The sequence below is a fragment of the Triturus cristatus genome, chromosome 7 (assembly GCF_964204655.1).
Source record: "Triturus cristatus chromosome 7, aTriCri1.1, whole genome shotgun sequence".
Lineage (NCBI taxonomy): Eukaryota > Metazoa > Chordata > Amphibia > Caudata > Salamandridae > Triturus > Triturus cristatus.
The window spans coordinates 1,725,533,461-1,725,543,507 of record NC_140590.1 but is presented as its reverse complement, the minus strand read 5'-3'; positions in this window follow the sequence as shown (position 1 = coordinate 1,725,543,507).

The window sequence follows — 10,047 nt, the reverse complement described above, 5'->3', positions numbered from 1 at the left end:
TTTGTTATGAAGTTTCCTAATTTCCTCATTTACTGCAGTCTCCTCAGTAGGAAATGCTTTCAGTTTTTTACTTTGATTCCATCAAGAAGGTATTCAGATATGTCACACATTTGCCATAAATTCTGAATGTTAGCACTCTAGTTGCTCATTAGATCACTGTAGTAAATCTACTGCTCACCACAGAAGTCTGCTGCTGGTATTGAAAGTGCATGTTTCAGTCTGCATATCAGAATTTTTTAATGAAATAGAAGAGGATTTTAGAAGTCACTCAAAATGTGCCCTAATTTTTCTTTCAGCAGAACTAATCATAATTTCTATGGCAATATGAACCCCCTCATTTTGTTTCTTTGTAAATGAAATGTTTTAAGTGTTACCACTTTATTCCAATCAAGATGGCTTCAGGTGTGCAATACTTTTGTCATAAGTAAGACTGTTAGCGCTCTAGTTGTTCGTTAGAACACTCTGGGACATTCTGTCATTGGGCTATACTTGGGCTACATCTGGGTGATATTTGGGCTACATGTGGGCTCTTTTGTCTCTGGTGGCCATCTTGGGAGATTTATTTGTTATGAAGTTTCCTAATTTCCTCATTTACTGCAGTCTCCTCAGTAGGAAATACTTTCAGTTTTTACTTGGTTCCATCAAGAAGGCATTCAGATGTGTCACACATTTGCCATAAATTCTGAATGTTAGAACTCGAGTTGCTCATTAGATCACTGTAGTAAAGCTACTGCTCACCAGGGAAGTCTGCTGCTGGTATTCAAAGTGCATGTTTCAGTCTGCATGTCAGAATTTTTTTATGACATAGAAGAGGATTTGAGAAGTCAAAATGTGCCCTCATTTTTCTTTCTGCAGCACTAATCATAATTTCTATGGGAAAATGAATCCCCTCATTGTGTTCCTTTGTAAATTAAATGTTTTAAGTGTTACCACTTTATTCCATTCAAGATGGCTTCAGGTGTGCCATACTTTTGTCATAAGTAAGACTGTTAGCGCTCTAGTTGTTCGTTAGAACACTCTGAGACATTCTGTCATTGGGCTATACTTGGGCTACATCTGGGTGATATTTGGGCTACATTTGGGCTCTTTCGTCTCTGGTGGCCATTTTGGGAGACTTATTTGTTATGGTGTTTCCTAATTTCCTCATTTACTACAGTCTCCTCAGTAGGAAATACTTTCAGTTTTTTACTTTGATTCCATCAAGAAGGCATTCAGATGTGTCACAAATTTGCCATAAATTCAGAATGTTAGCACTCTAGTTGCTTATTAGCTCACTGTAGTAAAGCTACTGCTCACCAGGGAAGTCTGCTGCTGGTATTGAAAGTGCATGTTTCAGTCTGCATGTCAGAATTGTTTTAATGAAATAGAAGAGGATTTGAGAAGTCACTCAAAATGTGCCCTAATTTTTCTTTCTGCAGCACTAATCATACTTTCTATGGCAAAATGAACCCCCTCATTTTGTTCCTATTTAAAATAAATATTTTAAGAATTACCACTTTATTCCAACCAAGATGGTTTCAGGTGTGCCATATGTTTGTCATAAGTAGGACTGTTAGCACTCTAGTTGTTCTTTAGAACACTCTGGGAAGCTGCAGTAGAACACAAAGGAATCAACTGACAGTCTCTGCCCTTGTTGGATGTACATGTTTTACTGAGAATGTCAGACTTCATTCTCACATGACTGAGAAAGATAATGTGAATTTACAGAAAATATGCTCTCAGTTAGCTTATAGATCACCTTCCAAACCTCTGTGGGAAAAGCATGAGAAAATAGTTTTCTCTCAAACATGATTCATGATATCACAGCAGAAGGCTTTTTAACATGGTAAAATCACCTTAGAACACACCACAATTCCTAAAATGAGTATGGTACCATCAAAAAATTATTTATACTGTAACTAAAGTCTTAAAACATTCTATTAACTGCAATGCTTTTTATTGACGTGCTATCATGTATATTGGTCCCAAGATGGCTGCCAACACTTCTTGGATAAAGTGCTGACAGCCAATCAGATCTCACGATGACATGTGTGGTTAGGCTCCGCCCAGATATATATGTGATTTTACTTTTGATTTTCTCAGGAACTACTGAACGGATTTACACCATTTAAGCAAAAGGCACATGCCTGACCTGAGGACTACCTCTTTGCCAAATTTCAAGTAATTCTGTTCAGCCGTTCGGGCTGTATCTTCTACTAAAGGTCCAATGGGAAAATGCATGGGGAAAACGCGTTTTGGAACCCCCCTTTTTTCTCAGCCCCCGCTTGACGAATCACCCCGAGACTTTCAGGGTAGGAGCTGAGTGGAGCGCCCCATTAGTTTTGAAAATTTCACAAAGATAAGTCAACCGGCACCAAAGTTATTCAAAATAGAATTTTCAGATTTCCTATGGGAACTCGGTCCTAACTATAACTATCTACTGGCGCCCCCCAGTAGATTATATATATATATATATATATATATATATATATATATATATATATATATATATATATATATATATATATATCATAAATTACATCCATTTGAGCAACGAGAAACTCCAAGAAGATCTTATAACTGCTACAAAGCACTAGAAAAGGAAGGGCACTAACCTTGTGTCCTTATATAGGTGTGTTGCCTGGAAGCTGTGCGTCACTGCAGCTAAGCCCCAGGTTCAGGGGTTTTGAGGGAAGAGGGAGGTGTGAGAAGGCTACATACATGGGTTTGCTGTCTGGAGGCTGTGTGTTGCTGCATCCCAGCCTCAGATTAAGAGATTTTGAGGGAATCAGAGGGGTGTAAGAAAGCTTCACACGCCCAAAGTATCACTGAGCATGGTTGAGCTGCAGGCAGTATTACCTATGCTCTAATCTCATCCTCCAAGGTTTACAGACAAAGCATTAGCATGCCATATCAGAAAGAGATACCCAAGAGATACCCATCTAGTGATATAATTGTTTAGTGTTAAGCTGGAACAAATCCCAGGTTCTCGGTGTCACCAAATTGTGTAGTCCTAGACAAACTGTTTATTTCTCAGAACCTTCGCTATGTTCATTATCACATATGAGAGTGCCTTCAAATGTGTGTCATATTAAAACATGTTTGTATAGATTTTGATGGTTCCAACTAATCGTACAGTAAAGTTCCTTCCTATCTTTGAGTTTCACTGTACTCTGCCCATGTACAACATGTCGCAGATATTGTGCAAATGAATCAGAGGAAGCACAAGCATTCTGGGGTTACTAAATATTTTTTAAATAAAACTGGCTAAAATGTTGCGAGTAAATGACCTCTGCACAAAATACATGACATCAATTGGTTTGTGAAGTGCAAATTGGAATCCTGATCATTGATTACATGAGCACCAGTTATATTAGAGAAGGTCAGATTTGGTTTTAGGAATGGGAAGATTAAGTTGTTTGCGCATATTCACAGGATGTTGAGCCAATACCCAGACTTACACTCATTTCCTGAGTTCCAAAGTCTGTAGCTCTGGCAGTAACACCACATCCTCTCCCATGTCTCGCATTTGATTTAATGGCCTTTGACGTTACTCCAGCTATAACTAGAATTTAGTTTGCGTATAGGGTACACATGAGAACTGACTTGGGTCTCAGCTCACAGCCAGTAGAAAAGGCTTCATGCTCAAGGTGCTCCGATGTAGTGAATCCTTCCCTTGTGACTGCTCCCCTTTGTGTCTTCTGCCTCTTTCGCCAATAACTGGATGTGTGCTCCCTACTGTCTCCACTTGGGTACCACCCCTCACGGCCTTCCTTACTGCTGTTGGGAGGGGGGAGCCATTTGATTGCTTACCCTGTGGTGTGCTCTAAAGTCATCCGGCTGCATGCTGACCGCCAGACCACCTCCACACACTACACTATGAGGGTCGGTCCACCGTGTCTCAGGCACCGCAGGATAAGGTGTTTAGCAAGAATATTTGAAAAAAGGTTTGTTGTTTTATCAGGACATCACAAGTGAAATCGGAGCACCAGACCAAGCATGCCTACAAACATCCTCGCCAAAATAAATCACTCAGCACATTGCCCTGCATAGCTACCCCTTAGGACTTGACTATACTGCACAGGCAGCGGGCCAGCAATGAAAATGGAAGCTGCCACCCGCCATAGCATACGCTCTGTTGACATTTTGCAAAGTATGGAACTCAAAGTCTCCTCTGCTTTTGAGCTTGCTGCTGCAAGGTTGGGATATAGCACAGCAAGCAGTGAGTAAAAAACAATGCACAAGAACCAGCGCATCCCCAAAAAGCTGCATTTTGTTGTAATATCAGAGAAATCACCATCTGGTGGTGTGAAAGACCCAAGAAGGCCTGCAGGCAGCCAAAATAAAATAAATCAGCCCACACTGACCTGCACAGCTACCGGTCTCGTAGAACTTTAACTATACGGCATAGGTGGGGGCATAGCAATGAAAAAGGAAGCTACCACACACCGCCTAAATGTCAGGGGACAATCAACACACAGCATTGTCCCAGCAATGTTTTTTTTATATTCACAGCACTAACATGCCACGTGGTATTGAGGGGAAGGCTGGGCAGGGCTTGAATAAATACGAGAGTCGGCGCTCAGCGCCAACACTTAAACATTTAGTGTAGGCAGGAAGTATAGTGAATATAGGAGACGTGCTTCAGACAGCATTGCGGACTGGCAGCACAGAGTGGAGTGCTCTCATTAGCACTGCACTAGGAGCTTAAATAAAGCTCCTAGTTGACCTTGCCTGGCACGCACCCGGTGGTCAAAGGATGGTTTACATGTGTGACTTTGTATTTCAGTGCGGTGATGCAGACCATCACACTGAAATGTGTTAGTCTAATGCCTGATGCGTGGTACTTGGCTGCCCCTGCTCCACCACACCCACCCACCTCATCCCAGAACCAACACTCACACCTGGGCACATACTGAATACCATCTTCACCACAAGCAACAGCATCAAATACAACTACACCACAACCCTCATGTGGACCGACTACTCCATTGTCCACTTCTAAACCGAAACACCTCAAGTCAACACCCCTACCAGATTCAGCTTTTTGAGTTTCAGCTGGGGCAAAATTATAAAAGGTAGAGTGGCTCAGCGCCCTCACCATGGATCAACCTAGACCCACAGATAACCTTGACAAGAACATCCACAACTTCAACAACTGGATCAAGACATGAGCAAACTCCTTCGCACCCATCAAACCTAACAAGCACACTAGATCATACAAACAGGCCAGCTTACACAGAAGACCTCTGAGACACAAAACGACACTATAAACAGCTTGAAAGGAAATAGACAGCCAACCATGACACCACTGTCAGAACTATCTAGAAAGCTGCACTCAGACGCTATCACTAGCAAATTAGAGACACCAAGAGAAAAGCACTAGTGGTCTGCATCAAAGGACGATCCAACAGCTGCAAGGAAATGTTCTCAATCATTAAGGATTTCACCTCACCCTCAGCCACTGTCACTAATATCACTGACTCTCGGCAACTCAGTAACATCCTATCCAACTTCTTCTACAGCAAAATTGCAAATATCTACAGCAACTTTGCACAGCAACCCAACCTCAGAGAACTCGTTGCTAACCTATCCACCACCAACTATAACCGCCACCTGACTGCATGAACAGCCCTCACCAGAAATGACACGGAGGCAATCATGTGGACCATCCACTCAGGGGCATCAATGGACCCATGCCACCACCAGATCTACAACCTGGGAACATCACTAATCAGCACCACCCTGACCCACATGATCAGCACCTCCATCACATCCGCCATTTTCAATGCCCTCCTCAAGAAGCCCAGAGCCGACCTGAATCAAGTGAGCAACTTCTGACCCATCTCCCTGGTTCTCTATCCAGCCAAAGTGATTGAGAAGGCCATCACCAAGCAGTTCACAGCCCACCTTGAACTTCACCATCTTCTAGACAACACTCAATCAGGAGTCAGAAAGAACCACAACACCGAAACAGCCCTCATCACAGGCACTGATAACATTTGAATCATCGTTGGCCCTCATCCTGCTCTACCTCACCACGGCCTACGATACTGTCTCCCATAACACACTCATCAGAAGACTCTACAACATTTGCATACAAGTATCCGCTATCAAATGGATCTGTTCCTTCCTCACAAGAAGAACTCAAAGGGTGAGGTTGCCCCACAGGGATCTTCCCTCAGGGCCACCCTTTTCAACATATACATGACACCGCTCACCAACATCATCCAATGACAAGACTTCACCATCATCTCCTATGCCAATAACACCCAACTCTGCCTCTCCCTGATGAATAAAACAACCACCACCAGAACCAACTTCACCAACTGCATGACCATGGTAGCAGACTGGATGTGAACCAACTGCTACTGCGACAAGACTGACGTACTGGTCTTTGGCAACAAGACCTCCCCATGGGACTCCACCTGGTGGCCGTCAGTGCTAGGACCAACACCAATACCCACAGATCATGCAAGAAATCTAGGGATCATCCAAGACGCCAAGCTCACCATGACTGCTCAAGACAATGCAGTGTACACCTCCTGCTTCCACATCCTTCAAATAGTTTCCTCGGAACACCAGATGGACCATCATGCAAGCACTCCTCAACAGCAGGCTGAACTGTAGAAGCACTCTACACTGGAATCTGCAAACAAATTCTACACAGACCCCAGACCATCCAGAATCCTACTGCAAGACTCATACTCAATCTCCCATCCCACTTGTACATCACACCGCACCTCAGGAAGCTTCACTGGCTCCCCATTCACAAGTGCAGCCAATGCAAACTTCTCATGCACATACACAAAGCCCTACACAACACAGCACCGGAATACGTTCACTCCTTGTGTCCTGAGGAAGTAACCATTATGTCCTCTGCACACCAGTCAAAAATCCCTCTGCTGTTTACAGCAGAGGTATTTCCTTTATACTTTTTCACCCTTGGGAGCTGGAGAAGAGCTTCCCCAGCTGCGATGCATTTTGTTTGGTGCGAGGGTTTGCCAGCCATCCAGGGAAACCTACCAATCACAGACATTTCTGAAAAATAGACACCCGGGGAGCCAGGTTGGAGTGGCTTGTGTCGCTCTCCCAAAGTTTTAAAAAATACTAGAAATACAGGTATCAACAGTCGTTAATTTCAAACACAGCTTTATGTTTCAGGTAGATATCACCAATTTTTTCAAAGAAAATTAATCTGCAGTGTTTTGATCAATCATTCATATATGACATGATATAGCAAGAAATTAACTTCCGCCCCACAATTTGCTCCATATAACACATGGAGCCAGACTGAAAAGCCCTGCTTTAAATAGTACGACAGCTCCTCCAGTAGAGTTCCTCTCACAGTGGGAGTAGATTTCAAATGTTTATAGATCATAAACATTCACATACTGTTGTAAATTAAAACAGCAATGTGATTAAGCATTTACTGAAGACATTAATGCTTTCCCCTTTAGATCATGTTTTCTCCGTTATGTTGACCGAAGTTCGGAATCCATTTTGTATTATCATGTGCCACGTGTTCGCCACGAGGAGAGTCCGACCTTTGTGTTAGTTGCTCTTGTAATCTGCCTAGTAACAGTTTATAAATAGCTCTCTCTTGTCCATCTGGCGCATGTCCAGACTTGACCACATCTGTTATAATTAGCCTTGCTTGACCATGTGTTTCGCGGGCTCAAGGAGTGTGTTGGCTCCGCCCATGTATTGATTCAGTATCGAGAATGACCATAAATGGTAATGTTCTTCGGCCTCATGTTGTATCCACCCACTTATGAGCCCCTCTGTTGTGTATAAAAGGGGACTGTGTACGCAAGTTCTGTGTGCTACTCCATGCAATACTGAAGGGTGTTGTGTGGATTGTAGGACCACCCTTAAGGGTTAATAAATGCTGTCTTTGTACTTTGCAGTTTCCGTGCCAACTTCCTTATAGATTCCGTTACAGGAGAGCGAACCCTTGTGCCTCGCGGGCCTAGCTGGGGCCTGTATTCATCAATTGGCGCCCGTCACGTGGGGCTCATCGGCGACTCGGATGCTCGAAGGACTGGTCGCGACGAAGGTGAGGAGTTTGGCCGGGGACGTGATCACTGCCAGCGGCGTCTTAGCCCTGGCATCCCGAGGTTTTTTCTTCCTTCCCTTCCGAGCTGACCGTCTGGGTGGCGCCGGTCATCGACTGAGACCTCTTCTGTCGGTCCTGCCGTGAGAGCCGTTTGGGCGATTGTGGAGCTTGGCAGTTGGAATCTGGACTCTTGATTGGTAAGAACCGTTGTACGGTACTTGCTCCGAGTTTTTGAAGCCTGGGTTGGCTATTTGAGTTTGATTGATGATGACTAGTCATATTTTGTATTTGTCTTTGTGAAAATATATGCGTTGCAACACATATAGGCAGGTAATGTGGAGAGATTTCTCCAGAGCTGTGTAACTTTGAACGGCGCAACGATTAAGTGCCATTTTTTATAATATTGCATATTTTGCATTATTTCTGAGCATGCCTGCTTTCAGCGCACTCCGTAAGTGGTGCTGCTGTTTTGGAAACCGGTTGAACCTCGAGGAATCTGCTCCAGCTCCCCCAGAGGGGACGCCTAATAGGGATATGTATGTGAAGCATGGTCTTTCTTCCATAATGTACAGCACAGTATGGAGGAAATACACGAAGAAGGATCCTGAGTTGCGATGGCCTTTGTATGGATCGTTTGATATACGTAAGATTGAGTATGTGGAACAGTGTATGTGTAAGCGACGTGCTCGTCAGTATATGTTTGAGTGTGTGCGATTATGGGTGAAGGAAGTGCGTGAGCGAGAGAAGCGTGAGAAAGCGCTGTATGATAAAGACCAACGGAAGAATGATCATGTGCGAGCACAGGAAGCGAAGCGTCGGGAGGACAAAGAGCAGGCGGACAGACAAGAGAAAGAGCGTAGGCTACAAGTTTCGGGTCAATATGTTGTTCGCCAGCCACTTTATCCTGTCCTTAATAATCCTGATGATGATTTTTATTTGCTAGATCGCTCTCCGCCCCCTTATGTTGGCGCTTCTGCTCCGCGGCCGCAAGATTCTGGCCCGGCTTCGGGTAAGGTAGACACACGGTCCATGTTATCGGCCGAGCATATGGCTGAGCTTCGGAAACTTTCCCTCCGTGCACTTAAGGGCAAGATGTCTAAGGAGGAGTTGTTCCATACTTGGGGGTCGTGGCAAGATAGAGAGAGGGTGTATTTTCTGTCTCATTTCGCGGATGAAGTAATTAATGCTTTCCGAAAATATTCTAGTGTTCTTGAGCCTGACGAAGTGTCTTCGGATGCCGGAGCATTGCGTAATGGTGTTTTTTCTCCCCCTAAGGCTCCTGAGGCGGCTCGGCGGTTGTTCGCTTTGCGGGACGAGGTGCTGGCCCTTAGAGAGAAAGCACGCCAACAAACGGAGGAGGAGAAGCAGTCGGATTCGTTTGCAGCAGGGGGCCACTCATCCACCTCCCAGTCAGATAAGGATGACGTAGTGCATGCTAAACCAATGCGAGAGGCGGCGCCTTTGTATGTTCCTCCTAAAGGAGCGGGGACTAGCTCGGACATTAACTCCGCTGATGCTAGGGGATATTTTGTGTATAATTGGGTTTATACTCCATGGCATAGGGCCGATGTTATGGCGTTAAAGAATGCATCGCCTGACCCCCGCAAGAATCCAGCGGCCTTCTATGAAGAAGTCGAGGGGGCCTTGAATTCTTGTATTATGACCTTAGCGGATATAGACCTGTTCTTTGGTCTTATTCTACCACCGGACACGTGGCGGTCTGTCCGAAAGGTAGACGATGCGGTTGCCTTCAAGGCCCGGTGGTCTGAGCTTGAGGATGAAGACAGGGAGAGGAAGCCCGCACAGAAACCACCCCAGAATATTTTAGATCTCCCTGCTGCTATTGTGGCTAAGTTGAAAACAATTATTCCCCCTAAAAAGATTGACTGGAATATGTTAGCTGCATGTAAACAGAAAGTTGACGAGTCAGTTGCAGATTTCTTCACGCGCTTTGAGGAAACGTTTCATGATTTTAGTGGCCAGTCGCTTACTGACGACACGGGCCGCCA